Consider the following 15,709-nt stretch of genomic DNA (forward strand, 5'->3'; position numbering starts at 1 on the left):
CCTGAAACTCTCGATCAGTTTCCAGTCTGTAACTCACTCTGGGGTATAGTTATTGTGTATATAAACCTCCCCAAACCCCTCAATTAGATTCCAGACTGTAACTCAATCTTGGGTGGCAGTTATTCTGTATATAAACCACCCTGAACCCCTCGATTAAATTCCAGGCTGTAACTCACTCTGGGGTATCTGTTATCCTGTGTATAAACCACCCTGAAATTAGATTCCAGACAGTTACTAACCTGGAGGTATCTGTTATTCTGTATAAGGAACAACCTTAATCCCCTCGATTAGATTCCAATCTCTAACTCATTCCGTGGTATCTGTTATTCTGAATATAAAACTCCCTGAACCGCTTGATTAGATTCCAGTCTGTAACTCACTCCTGGGTATCTGTTTTCCTGTACATAAAACACCCCAAACCCTGCGTTCAGTTTCCAGTCTGTAACTCTCTCTGGCGTATCTGTTATTCTTTAGGTAAACCACCCTGAACCCCTCGATTAGATTCCAGTCTGTAACCCACTCCCGGGTATCTGTTATTCTGTATATAAACCACCCTGAAACCCTCGATTAGATTCCAGTCTACAACTCACTCCGGAGTATCTGTAATTCTGGATATAAAGCACGCTGAATCCCCCGATTAGATTCTAGTCTGTTACTCTCTGTGCGGTATCTGTTATTTTGTACATAAACCACCTTGAACCCCTTGATCAGATTCCAGCCAGTAACTCACTTGGGGGTATCTGTTATTCTGTATATACAACACCCTGAACCCCACAAGCAGATTCCAGAATGTAACTAACTCCGGGGTGTGTGTTATTCTGTATATAAACCACCCTGAACCCCTTGATTAGATTCCAGTCTGTAACTCACTCTGGGGTATCTGTTATTCTGTATATAAACCACCCTGAACCCCTTGATTAGATTCCAGTCTGTAACTCACTCTGGGGTATCTGTTATTCTGCATATACGCCACAATGAACCACTCGATCAGTTTCCAGTCTGTAATTCGATCCTGGGTTTCTGCTATTCTGTATATAAACCACCCTGAACCCCTTGATTAGATTACACTCTGCAACTCACTCTGGGGTATCTGTTATTCTGTATATAAAACACCTTGAACTCCTCAAATAGATTCCAGCCTGTAACTCAGTCCGAGTTATCTGTTATTGTGTATATAAACCTCCCTGAACCCCTCGATTAGATTCAAGACTGTAACTCACTCTGGGGTATCAGTTATTCTGTATATAAACCACCCCAAACCCTGCGTTCAGATTCCAGTCTGTAACTCTCTCTGGGCTATCTGTGATTCTGTATATAAACCACTCTGAAACCCTCGATTAGATTCCAGTCTGTATCACACTCCGGGGTATCTGTTATTCTGTATATAAACCACTCTGAACCCCTCGGTCAGTTGCCAGGCTATAACTCACTCCGGGGTATTTGTTATTCTATGTATAGAACATAGAACATAGAACATAGAACAGTACAGCACAAAACAGGCCCTTCAGCCCACGATGTTGTGCTGACCACTGATCCTCATGTATGTACCCTCACATTTCTGTGACCATATGCATGTCCAGCAGTCTCTTAAATGTCCCCAATGACCTCGCTTCCACCACTACTGCTGGCAACGCATTCCATGCTCTCACAACTCTCTGTGTAAAGTACCCGCCTCTGACATCCCCTCTATACTTTCCTCCAACCAGCTTAAAACTGTGACCCCTCGTGTTAGTCATTTCTGTCCTGGGAAATAGTCTCTGGCTATTGACTCTATCTATGCCTCTCATTATCTAGTATACCTCAATTAGGTCCCCTCTCCTCCTCCTTTTCTCCAATGAAAAATGTCCGAGCTCAGTCAACCTCTCTTCATAAGATAAGCCCTCCAGTCCAGGCAGCATCCTGGTAAACCTCCTCTGAACCCTCTCCAAAGCATCCACATCTTTCCTATAATAGGGCGACCAGAACTGGACGCAGTATTCCAAGTGCGGTCTAACCAAAGTTTTATAGAGCTGCAACAAGATCTGACGACTCTTAAACTCAATCCCCCTGTTAATGAAAGCCAAAACACCATATGCTTTCTTAACAGCCCTGTCCTCTTGGGTGGCCATTTTAAGGGATCCATGTACCTGCACACCAAGATCCCTCTGTTCCTCCACACTGCCGAGAATCCTATCCTTAATCCTGTACTCGGCTTTCAAATTCAACCTTCCAAAATGCATCACCTCGCATTTATCCAGGTTGAACTCCATCTGCCACCTCTCAGCCCATCTCTGCATCCTGTCAATGTCCCGCTGCAGCCTACAACAGCCCTCTATACTGTCAATGACACCTCCAACCTTTGTGTCATCTGCAAACTTGCTGACCCATCCTTCAATCCCCTTATCCAAGTCATTAATAAAATTACAAACAGTAGAGGCCCAAGAACAGAGCCCTGTGGAACACCACTCACCACAGACTTCCAGGCAGAATATTTTCCTTCTACTACCACTCGCTGTCTTCTGTTGGCCAGCCAATTCTGTATCCAGACAGCTAAGCTCCCCTGTATCCCATTCCTCCTGACCTTCTGAATGAGCCTACCATTGCTAACCTCATCAAATGCCTTGCTGAAGTCCATATACACCACATCCACAGCTCGACCCTCATCAACTTTTCTAGTCACATCCTCAAAGAACTCGATAAAGTTTGTGAGGCATGACCCGCCCCTCACAAAGTCGTGTTGACTGCATTTAATCAAGCCATGCTCTTCCAGATGATCATAAATCCTATCCCTCAGAATCCTTTCTAACACCTTGCAGACGAAAGACGTGAGACTTGCTGGTCTATAATTGCTGGGGATTTTTTTATTTTCTTTCTTGAAGAGAGGAATTACATTTGCCTCTCTCCAGTCCTCAGGTACGACTCCAGTGGAGAGCAAGGATGCAAAGATCTTCGCAATTGACGAAGCAATTTCATTTCTCGTTTCCCAAAGCAGCCGAGGACAAATCTGGTCCGGGCCTGGCGACTTGTCAATCTTAATGTTTGACAAAATTTTCAGCACATCAGCTTCCTCTATCTCTGTCCATTTCAGCATGCACACCTGCTCTTCAAAGGTTTCCTTCACTACAAAGTTCGTTTCTTTCTTAAAGACAGAAGCAAAAAACTCATTTAGGGCTTCCCCTACCTCCTCAGACTCCACACACAAGTTCCCTATGCTGTCCCTGATCAGCCCTACTCTTTCTTTGGCCATTCTCTTATTCCTCACATAAGTGTAAAATGTCTTTGTGTTCTCCCTAATCCGATCTGCCAAGCCTTTCTCGTGCCCCCTGCTGGTTCTTCTCCAGCCAGTTTTAAGCTCCTTCCTCGCCTGCCTGTAACCCCTCGATTAGATTCCAGTCTGTCACTCACTCCAGGGTGTCTGTTATTCTGTATATAACCCACCCTGAACCCCTCGATTAGATTCCTGTCTATGACTCAATCCGCCGTATCTGTTATTCAGTACATAAACCACCCTGAAACCCTCGATTAGATTCCAGGCTGTAACTCACTCTGGGGTATCTGTTATCCTGTGTATACACCACCCTGAAATTAGATTCCAGACTGTAACCACCTCCGAGGTATCTGTTATTCTGTATAAGGAACAACCTTAATCCCCTCGATTAGATTCCAATCTGTAACTCATTCTGAGGTATCTGTTATTCTGAATATAAAACTCCCCTTGATTAGATTTCAGACTGTAACTCACTCCTGGGTATCTGTTTTCCTGTACATAAAACACGCCAAACCCTGCGTTCAGTTTCCAGTCTGTAACTCTCTCTGGCGTATATGTTATTCTTTAGATAAACCACTCTGAACCCCTTGATTCGATTCCAGTCTGTAACTCACTCCGGGGTATCTGTTATTCTGTATATAAAACACCCTGAACCCCTCAATTAAATTCCAGTCTACAACTCCCTCCAGCGTATCTGTTATTCTGTATTTAAACCAACCTGTAACCCTGAAATTCAAGTCTGTAACTCACTCCGGGGTATCTGTTATCCTGCGTATAAACCACCCGGAATTCCTCGATTAGATTCCAGTCTGTAACTCACTCTGCAGTATCTGTTATTCTGTATCTAAACCACCCTGAAACCCTCAATTAGATTCTAGTCTACAACTCACTTTGGGGTATCTGTTATTCTGTATATACAACACCCTGAACTCCTCGATTAGATTCCTATCTATTTCTCACTCCAGGGTATCTGTTATTCCACAGATAGACCACACTGAAGCCCTCGATTAGAATCCAGTCTTTAACTCACTCTGGGGTATCTGTTATTCTGTATATAAACCACCCTCTAACACTCGATTAGATTCCAGTCAGTAACTCACTCCAGGGTATCTGTAATTCTGTACATAAACCACCCTGAACCCCTCGAATAGATTCCATGCTGTAACTAACTCCGAGGAATCTGTTATTCTGTATATACACCACCCTGAAATCCCCGATCAGATTCCAGCCAGTAACCCACTCCGGGGTATCTGCTATTCTGTATATAAAACACCCTGAACCCCTCAATTAGAGTGCAGTCTGTATCTCCCTCCCGGGTATCTGTTATTCTGTATATAATCCGCCCTGAACCACTCGATTAGATTTCAGTCTGTAACTCTCTCCAGGGTATCTGTTATTCTGTATATAAACCACTCTGAAACACTCGATTAGGTTCCAGACTGTATCTCGCTCCGGGGTATATGTTATTCTGTATATAAACCACCCTGAACCACTCGGTCAGTTGCCAGGCTATAACTCACTCCGGGGTATTTGTTATTCTGTATATAGAACATAGAACATAGAACAGTACAGCACAGAACAGGCCTTTCAGCCCACGATGTTGTGCTGACCACTGATCCTCATGTATGTACCCTCACATTTCTGTGACCATATGCATGTCCAGCAGTCTCTTAAATGTCCCCAATGACCTTGCTTCCACAACTGCTGCTGGCAACGCATTCCATGCTCTCACAACTCTCTGTGTAAAGAACCTGCCTCTGACATCCCCTCTATGCTTTCCTCCAACCCGCTTAAAACTGTGACCCCTCGTGTTAGTCATTTCTGTCCTGGGAAATAGTCTCTGGCTATCGACTCTATCTATGCCTCTCATTATCTTGTATACCTCAATTAAGTCCCCTCTTCTCCTCCTTTTTTCCAATGAAAAATGTCCGAGCTCAGTCAACCTCTCTTCATAAGATAAGCCCTCCATTCCAGGCAGCATCCTGGTAAACCTCCTCTGAACCCTCTCCAAAGCATTCACATCTTTCCTATAACAGGGCGACCAGAACTGGATGCAGTATTCCAAGTGCGGTCTAACCAAAGTTTTATAGAGCTGCAACAAGATCTCATGACTCTTAAACTCAATCCCCCTGTTAATGAAAGCCAAATCACCATATGCTTTCTTATCAACCTTGTCAACTTGGGTGGCCATTTTAAGGGATCTGTGTACCTGCACACTGAGATCCACCTGTTCCTCCATACTGCCAAGAATCCTATCCATAATCCTGTGCTCAGCTTTCAAATTCGACCTTCCAAAATGCATCACCTCGCATTTATCCAGGTTGAACTCCATCTGCCACCTCTCAGCCCATCTCTGCATCCTGTCAATGTCCCGCTGCAGCCTACAACAGCCCTCTATACTGTCAATGACACCTCCAACCTTTGTATCATCTGCAAACTTGCTGACCCATCCTTCAATCCCCTCATCCAAGTCATTTATAAATATTACAAACAGTAGAGGCCCAAGGACAGAGCCCTGTGGAACATCACTAACCACTGACTTCCAGGCAGAATATTTGCCTTCTACTATCACTCGCTGTCTTCTGTTGGCCAGCCAATTCTGTATCCACACAGCTGAGTTCCCCTGTATCCCATTCCTCCTGACCTTCTGAATGAGCCTACCATGGGGAACCTCATCAAATGCCTTGCTGAAGTCCATATACACCACATCCACAGCTCGACCCTCATCAACTTTTCTAGTCACATCCTCAAAGAACTCGATAAAGTTCGTGAGGCATGACCTGCCCCTCACAAAGCCGTGTTGACTGCATTTAATCAAGCCATGCTCTTTCAGATGATCATAAATCCTATCCCTCAGAATCCTTTCTAACACCTTGCAGACGAAAGACGTGAGACTTGCTGGTCTATAATTGCTGGGGATTTTTTTATTTCCTTTCTTGAAGAGAGGAATTACATTTGCCTCTCTCCAGTCCTCAGGTACGACTCCAGTGGAGAGCAAGGATGCAAAGATCTTCGCAATTGACGAAGCAATTGCATTTCTCCTTTCCCAAAGCAGCCGAGGACAAATCTTGTCCAGACCTGGCGACTTGTCAATCTTAATGTTTGACAAAATTTTCAGCACATCAGCTTCCTCTATCTCTGTCCATTTCAGCATGCACACCTGCTCTTCAAAGGTTTCATTCACTACAAAGTTCGTTTCTTTCGTAAAGACAGACGCAAAAAACTCATTTAGGGCTTCCCCTTCCTCCTCAGACTCCATAAACACGTTCCCTGTGCTATCCCTGATCAGCCCTACTCTTTCTTTGGCCATTCTCTTATTCCTCACATAAGTGTAAAATGCCTTTGTGTTCTCCCTAATCCGTTCTGCCAAGCCTTTCTCGTGCCCCCTGCTGGTTCTCCTCTGGAAATTTTTAAGCTCGTTCCTCGCCTGCCTGTAACCCCTCGATTAGATTCCAGATTGTAACTAACACCGGGGTATCTGTTATTCTGTATATAACCCAGCCTGAACCCCTCGATTAGATTCCAGTCCGTAACCCACTCTGAGGTATCTGTTATTGTGTATATAAACCTCCCTGAAACCTTCGATTAGATTCCAGCCTGTAACTCACTCTGGGGTATCTGTTATCCTGTGTATACATCACCCTGAAATTAGATTCCAGACAGTAACAAACTCCGAGGTATCTGTTATTCTGTATAAAGAACAACCTTAATCCCCTCGATTCGATTCCAATCTGTAACTCATTCTGAGGTATCTGTTATTCTGAATATAAAACTCCCCTTGTTTAGATTTCAGTCTGTAACTCACTCCTGGGTATCTGTTTTCCTGTACATAAAACACGCCAAACCCTGCGTTCAGTTTCCAATCTGTAACTCTCTCTGGCGTATATGTTATTCTTTAGATAAACCACCCTGAACCCCTTGATTCGATTCCAGTCTGTAACTCACTCCGGGGTATCTGTTATTTTGTATATAAAGCACGCTGAATCCCTCGATCAGTTTCCAGACAGTAACTCACTCCGGGGTATCTATTATTCTGTATATAACCCACCCTGAACCCCTCGATTAGATTCCTATCTGTATCTCACTCCAGGGTATCTGTTATTCCACAGATAGACCACACTGACGCCCTCGATTAGATTCTAGCCTTTAACTCACTCCGGGGTATCTGTTATTCTGCATATAAACCACTCTGAACCCCTCGAATAGATTCCATGCTGTAACTAACTCCGAGGAATCTGTTCTTCTGTATATAAACCACCCTGAACTCCTCAAATAGATTCCAGCCTGTAACTTAGTCCGGGTTATCTGTTATTGTGTATATAAACCGCCCTGAACCCCTCGATTAGATTCCAGTCTGTAACTCTCTCCGGGGTATCTGCTATTCTGTATATAAACCACCCCGAACCACTCGGTACGTTGCCAGTCTATAACTCACTCCAGGGTATCTGTTATTCTGTATATAGAACATAGAACATAGAACAGTACAGCACAGAACGGGCCCTTCAACCCACGATGTTGGGCTGACCACTGATCCTCACTGTCCAGCAGTCTCTTAAATGTCCCCAATGACCCTGCCTCCACCACTGCTGCTGGCAATGCATTCCATGCTCTCACAACTCTCTGTGTAAAGAACCCGCCTCTGACATCCCCTCTATACTTTCCTCCATCCAGCTTAAAACTATGACCCCTCGTGTTAGGCATTTCTGCCCTGGGAAATAGTCTCTGCCTATCGACTCTATCTATGCCTCTCATTATCTTGTATACCTCAATTAGGTCCCCTCTCCTCCTCCTTTTCTCCAATGAAAAATGTCCGAGCTCAGTCAACCTCTCTTCATAAGATAAGCCCTCCAGTCCAGGCAGCATCCTGGTAAACCTCCTCTGAACCCTCTCCAAAGCATCCACATCTTTCCTATAATAGGGCGACCAGAACTGGACGCAGTATTCCAAGTGCGGTCCAACCAAAGGTTTATAGAGCTGCAACAAGATCTCACGACTCTTAAACTCAATGCCCCTGTTAATGAAAGCCAAATCACCATATGCTTTCTTAACAACCCTGTCCACTTGGGTGGCCATTTTAAGGGATCTGTGTACCTGCACACCAAGATCCCTCTGTTCCTCCACACTGCCGAGAATCCTATCCTTAATCCTGTACTCGGCTTTCAAATTCGACCTTCCAAAATGCATCACCTCGCATTTATCCAGGTTGAACTCCATCTGCCACCTTTCAGCCCATCTCTGCATCCTGTCAATGTCCCGCTGCAGCCTACAACAGCTCTCTATACTGTCAATGATACCTCCAACCTTTGTGTCATCTGCAAACTTGCTGACCCATCCTTCAATCCCCTCATCCAAGTCATTAATAAAAATTACAAACAGTAGAGGCCCAAGGACAGAGGCCTGTGGAACACCGCTCACCACTGACTTCTAGGCAGAATATTTTCCTTCTACTACCACTCGCTGTCTTCTGTTGGCCAGCCAATTCTGTATCCAGACAGCTAAGTTCTCCTGTATCCCATTCCTCCTGACCTTCTGAATGAGCCTTCCATGGGGAACCTCATCAAATGCCTTGCTGAATTCCATATACATCACATCCACAGCTCGACCCTCATCAACTTTTCTAGTCACATCCTCAAAGAACTCGATAAAGTTCGTGAGGCATGACCTGCCCCTCACAAAGCCGTGTTGACTGCATTTAATCAAGCCATGCTCTTTCAGATGGTCATAAATCCTATCCATCAGAATCCTTTCTAACACCTTGCAGATGACAGCCGTGAAACTGACTGGTCTGTAATTGCTGGGGATTTCCCTATTTCCTTTCTTGAAGAGAGAAATTACATTTGCCTCTCTCCAGTCCTCAGGTACAACTCCAGTGGAGAGTGAGGATGCATAGATGTTCGCAAGTGACGAAGCAATTGCATTTCTCATTTCCCAAAGCAGCCGACGACAAATCTTGTCCAGACCTGGCGACTTGTCAATCTTAATGTTTGACAAAATTTTCAGCACATTAACTTCCTCTATCTCTGTCCATTTCTGCATGCACACCTGCTCTTCAAAGGTTTCCTTCACTACAAAGTTACTTTCTTTCGTAAAAACAGAAACAAAAAACTCATTTAGGGCTTCCCCTACCTCCTCAGACTCCATACACAAGTTCCCTATGCTATCCCTGATCAGCCCTACTCTTTCTTTGGCCATTCTCTTATTCCTCACATAAGTGTAAAATGCCTTTGTGTTCTCCCTAATCCATTCTGCCAAGCCTTTCTCGTGCCCCCTCCTGGCTCTCCTCAGACCATTTTTAAGCTCCTTCCTCGCCTGCCTGTAACCCCTCGATTAGATTCCAGTCTGTAACTCACTCCAGGGCATCTGTTATTCTGTCGATAAACCAGCTTGAACCCCTCAGTTCGATTCCAGTCTGTCACTCACTCCAGGGTATCTGTTATTCTGTATATAAACCACCTTGAACCCCTCGATTAGATTCCAGGCTGTAACTCACTCCAGGGTATCGGTTATTCTGTATATAAACCACCCTGATCCCCTCGATCAGATTCCAGTCTGTAACTCACACTGGGGTATTTGTTATTTTGTATATAAACCACACTGAACCCCTCGATTAGATTCCAGTCTGTAACTCACTCTGGAGTATCTGTTATTCTGTTTATAAACTTCCCTGTACCCCTCGATTAGATTCCAGTCTATAACTCACTCTGGGGTATCCATTATTCTGTATATAAACCACCCTGTACCCCTCGATTAGATTCTAGTCTGTAACTCACTCTGAGGTATCTGTTATTCTGAATATAAACCACTCTGAACCCCTCGATTAGATTCCAGTCTGTAACTTTCTCCAGGGATCTTTTATTCTGTTTATAACCAAGCCTGAAAGCTGTGTGTGTATAGGAGCGCCTGTGTGTGTATGTATAGGAATGTGTGTGTTTGTATAGGAGTGCCTGTGTTCGTGTATAACAGTGCCTGTGTGTGTGTGTGTGTGTGTGTGTGTGTATATAGGGGTGCCTGTGTGTGTGTATATAGGAGTGCCCGTTTGTGTATAGGAGTGCCTGTGTGTGTGTAGGAGTTCCATTTGTGTGTGTGCGTGCGTGTGTGTATGTGTATATGGGTGCCTCTGTGTGTGTGCATAGGGGTGCCTCTGTGTGTTTGTGCATGTGTGTGTGTGCGCGCGCGTGTGTTTGTATTTGTGTATGTATAGGAGTGCCTGTGTGTGTATAGGGATGCCTGTGTATGTGTGTGTAGGAGTGCCTGTGTGTGTGTATGTGTATAGGAGTGCCTGTGTTTGTGTGTATAGGAGTGCCTGTATGTGTCTGGGAGTGCCTGTGTGTGTGTATAGGAGTGCCTCTGTGTGTGTGTGTCTGTGTATAGGAGTGCCTGTGTTTGTGTGTATAGGAGTGCCTGTGTGTGTGTATAGAGGTGCCTCTGTGTGTTTGGTTTTATTTGTGTGTATATAGGAGTGCCTGTGTACGTGTATAGGAGTGCCTGCATGTGTGTGTAGGAGTGCCTCTGTGTGTGTGTATAGGAGTGTGTGTGTGTGTATATAGGAGTGCCTGTGTGTGTGTATAGGAGAGCCTCTGTGTGTGTGTGTGTGTATAGGAGTGCCTCTGTGTGTGTGTATAGGAGTGTGTGTGTGTGTGTGTGTGTGTGTATAGGAGTGCCTGTGTGTGAGTGTGTGTGTGTGTGTGTGTGTGTGTGTATATATATATATTTTTATATATATATATTTATAGGAGTGCCTGCGCGTGTATAGGAGTGTGTGGGTGTGTATAGGAATACCTCTGTGTTTGTGTTTGTGTGTGTCTATGTGTGTAGGAGTACCTATGTGTGTGTGTTTGTGAGAGAGTGTGTGCATAGGGGACTGCCTGTGTATGTGTGTGTAGGAGTGCCTGTGTGTGTATGTGTATAGGAGTGCCTGTGTTTGTGTGTATAGGAGTGCCTGTGTGTGTCTGGGAGTGCCTGTGTGTGTATATAGAGGTGCCTCTGTGTGTTAGGTTTTATTTGTGTGTATATAGGAGTGCCTGTGTACGTGTAGAGGAGTGCCTGCATGTGTGTGTAGGAGAGCCTCTGTGTGTTTGTGTATAGGAGTGTGTGTGTGTGTGTGTGTGTGTGTGTGTGTATAGGAGTGCCTCTGTGTGTGTGTGTGTGTGTGTGTGTGTGTATAGGAGTGCCTGTGTGTGTATAGGAGTGCCTGTGTGTATGCGTGTATATATAGGAGAGCCTGTGTGTGTATAGGAGTGCCTGTGTGTGCGTGTGTGTATATATATAGGAGTGCCTGTGTGTGTATAGGAGTGTGTGTGTGTGTGTGTATATATCTAGGAATGCCTCTGTGTTTGTGTTTGTGTGTGTGTGCGTGTGTATAGGAATGCCTCTGTGTGTGTGCGTGTGTGTGTGTGTGTGTGTGTGTAGGAGTGCCTATGTGTGTGTGTGTGTGTGTGTGTGAGAGAGAGAGTGTGTGCATAGGGGACTGCCTGTGTGGGCGTGTGTAGGAGTGTCTGTTTGTGTGTGTATGTGTGTATAGGAGTGTCTGTGTGCTTGTGTAAGAGTGTCTGTGTGTGTGTGTATAGGAGTGCCTCTGTGTGTGTGTGTGTGTGTGTGTGCGTGTATGTGTGTGGGTGTGTGTATAGGAGTGCCTGTGTGAATGCCTAGGAGTGCCTGTGTGTGTATGTATAGGAATGTGTGTGTTTGTATAGTAGTGCCTGTGTGTGTGTGAATGCATGTGTGTAGGAGTATCAGTGAGAGTGTGTGTGTGAGAGAGACAGTGTGTGTGTGTAGGAGTGCCTATCTCTGTGCGAGAGAGTATGTGTATAGGAGTGCCTGTGTATGTGTGTGAGAGTGTGTGTATGTCGGAGTGTCTGGGTGTGTATGAGTGTGTGTGTGTGTGTGTGTGTGTAGGAGCATCTGTGGGTGTGTAGGAGTGGCTGTGTGCGTGAGAGTGTGTATGATTGTCGGAGTATCTGTGTCTGTGTGAGAGTGTGTGTGTATGTAGGCGTGTCTGTGTGTGTGAGTGTGTGTGTGAGGTGTCTCTGTGTGTGTATAGGAGTGACTGTGTGTGAGTACAAGTATCACTGTGTGTGTCTATGAGAGCCTGTGTGGGTGTGTCTGTGTGTATAGGAGAGCCTGGGTGTGTGAGTATGTGTGTGTGTGTGTGCAGGAATATCTGTGTGTGCGTGTGCAGGAATATCTGTGTGTGCGTGTGAGCGCGTGTGTGTAGGTGTGCCTGTGCGTGTGTGAGAGGGTATGAGTGCAGGGGTGCCTGTGTGTGTGAGAGCGAGTATGTTTATAGGAGTATCTGTGTGCATTTGAGAGTGTTGTGTAGGAGTGTCTGTGTGAGTGAGAGAGTGTACCATTGTAGGAGTGCCTGTGTGTGTGTGAGAGGGTATGTGTGCAGGAGTGCCTGTTTGTGTGGGAGATTGTGTGTGTGTAGGAGTATCTGTGTGTGTGAGAGGGTGTGTGTGTATCGGAGTTTGTGTGTGGTGAGAGTGGGTGCGTGTGTAGGAGTATCTGTGTCTGTGTAAGAGTGTGAGTGTGTAGGAGTGTCCGTGAGTGTGAGAGTGCGTGTATGCAGGAGTGTGTGCATGTAGGAGTATCTGTGTGTGTGAGAGAGTGTGTGTCTAGGAGTATCTGCATGTGTTTGAGAGTGTGTGTGTGTAGGGGTATCTGTGTGTGTGGGAGAGTGTATGTTTGTAGGATTGTTTGTGACTGTACGAGAGCATCTGTGTGTCAGAAAATCTGTGTGTGTGAGAGAGTTTATTTGTGTAAGAGTGCCTGTGTGTGTGTGTGTGTGAGAACGTGCATGTGTGTAGGAGTGTGTGTGTGAGAGAGTGTGTGTGTAAGAGTATCTGTGTGTGTGTGTAGAAATATCTGTGTGTATGAGAGTGTGTGTGTGTAGGAATGTCTATGTGTGTATGAGAGTGTGTGCTGAGGAGTGCCTGTGTGTGTGTGAGAGAGTGTGTGTGTAGGAGTTTCTATGTGTGTTTATAGGAGTGACTGTGTGTGTGAGACAGCGTATGAGTGTAGGAGTGCTTGTGTATGTGAGAACGTGCATGTGTGTAGGAATATCTGTGCTTGTGAGAGTGTGTGTGTGTGTAAGGGTATCTGTGTGTGTAGGAGTGCCTGTGTGTGTGTATGAAAGTATGTGTGTATTTGTGTGTGTGTGAGAGAGAGTGTGTGTGTAGGAGTGCCTGTGTGTGTGACAGAGTGTATGTCTGTAGGTGTGCCTGTGTGTGTGAGAGTGTCTGTGTGTAGGAGTATCTGTGTCTGTGTGTATAGGAGTGTCTGTGTATCTGTATCTGTGTGTGTGTAGTATTGTGTGTGTGTGTGGGTGTGTGTGTGAGAGAGAGAGAGAGAGAGAGAGAGTATGTGTGTAGGAGCATCTGTAAGTGTTTGGGAGTGCCTGTGTGTGTGAGAGAATGTGTGTGCTTGTGTATTTGTGTATGTGAGAGAGAGTGTGTGTTTAGGAGTGCCTGTGTGTGTGAGAGAGTGTATGTGTTTAGGAGTGCCTGTGTGTGTGAGAGAGTGTATGTGTGTAGGAGTGCCTGTTTGTGTGTGAGAGTGTGTGTGTGTATCGGAGTTTCTGTGTGTGGGTGAGAGAGTGTGTGTTGTGCATGTAGGAGTATCTGTGTTCGTGTGTATCAGTGTGCCTGTGTATGTCTGATAGTGTATGTGTGTAGGAGTGCCTGTGTGTGAGAGAGAGTGTCTGAGTGTAGGAGAGACTGTGTTTGTGTGAGTGTGTATGTGTGTAGGAGTATCTGTAGGTCTGAGAGAGAGAGAGTGTGTTTGTAGGAGTGCCTGTTTGTGTGTGAGTGTATCGGAGTTTGTGTGTGTGTGAGACAGCGTGTGTGTGTGCAGGAGTATCTGTGACTGTGTGTATCGGTATGTCTTTGTTTTGTGTGAGAGTTCATGTGTGTAGGACTGCCTGTGCGTGTGAGATTGTGTCTGAGTGTGGGAGTGCCTGTGTGTGTGAGAGTGTGTGTGCAGGAGTGCCTGTGTGTGTGTGAGAGCGTGTGTGTAAGAGTATCTGTGTGTATGTGTGTACAGGAGTGCCTGTGTGTGTGCGTGAGAGTGTATGAGTGCGGGACTGCCTGCGTGTGTGAGAGCGTGCATGTGTGTAGGAATACCTGTGTTTGTGTGAGAGTGTATGTGTAGGAGTGCCTGTGTGTGTATGAGAGTGTGTATGTAGGAGTACCTGTGTGTGTGAGAGTGTGTGTGCATATGAGTGTCTGTGTGTGTGAGAGAGTGTGTGTGTGTAGGAGCATCTGTGTGTAGGAGTGACTTTGTGAGTGTGAGAGTGTGTGTGTAGGTGTATCTGTGTATGTGAGAGAGAGTGTGCATGTAAGAGTGCCCGTGTGTGTGAGAGTGTATGAGTGCAGGAGTGCCTGTGTGTGTGAGAGCGTGTATGTGTGTAGGATTATCTGTGTGTGTGTGAGGTGTGTGTGTGTGTGTAGGAGTGCCTGTGTGTGTATGAGAGTAGGTGTGTGTAGGAGTATCTGTGTGTGAGACGGAGAGTGTGCGAGTAGGAATGCCTGTGTGTGGTTGTGAGAGTGTATATGTGTAGGAGTGCCTGTGTGTGTGAGAGAGTGTATGTCTGTAGGTGTGCCTGTGTGTGTGAGAGAGTGTATGTGTGTAGGAGTATCTGTGTGTGCGTGAGTGTGTGTGTGTGTGTATTGGTGTTTCTGTGACTGTGTGTATTGGTGTGCCTGTGTTTGTGTCAGTTTGTATGTGTGTAGATCTGCCTGCGTGTGAGATAGTGTCTGAATGTGGGAGTGCCTGTGTGTGCGTGAGAGTGTGTGTGTAGGAGTATCTGTGTGTGGGTGAGAGCGTTTTTGTGTGTAGGTTTATCTGTGTCTGTGTGTATTGGAGTGGCTGTGTATGTGAGAGAGTGCATGTGTGTAGGTGTGCCTGTGTGTGTGTAAGAGAGAGTGTCTGAATGTAGGAGTGCTGTATGTGCGTAAGACTGTGTTTTTAGGAGTATCTCTGTGTGTGTGCGTGCGTGTATGTGTGCATAGGAGTGCCTGTGTGTGAGAGAGAGTATATGTGTGTAGGTTTCCCTGCGTGTGAGAGAAATTGTGTGTGTATAGTAGTGCCTGTGTGTGTGAGAGCGTGCATGTGTGTAGGAATATCTGTGGGTGTGTGAGAGTGTGTGTGTGTAGGAGTACCTGTGTGTGAGAGAGAGTGTATGTGTGTAGAAGAGCCTGTGTGTGTAAGAGAGTGTATGTGGGTAGGTGTACCTGTGTGTGTGAGAGAGAGTGTCTGAGTGTAGGAGTGCCTGTGTGTGTGTGTGTGTGAGTGTGTGTATAGGAGTATCTCTGTGTGTGTGTGTGTGTGTGTGTGTATAGGAGTGTCTGTGTGTGTGTGTATGAGTGTCTGTGTGTGTATAGGAGTGTCTGCGGGTGTGAGAGTGCCTGAGTGTAGGTGGCCTTTGTGTGTGAGAGAGTGTATGTGTTAGAGTATTGGTGCGGG

The sequence above is a fragment of the Hemiscyllium ocellatum genome, chromosome 40 (assembly GCF_020745735.1).
Source record: "Hemiscyllium ocellatum isolate sHemOce1 chromosome 40, sHemOce1.pat.X.cur, whole genome shotgun sequence".
In the NCBI taxonomy this organism is placed as follows: Eukaryota; Metazoa; Chordata; class Chondrichthyes; order Orectolobiformes; family Hemiscylliidae; genus Hemiscyllium; species Hemiscyllium ocellatum.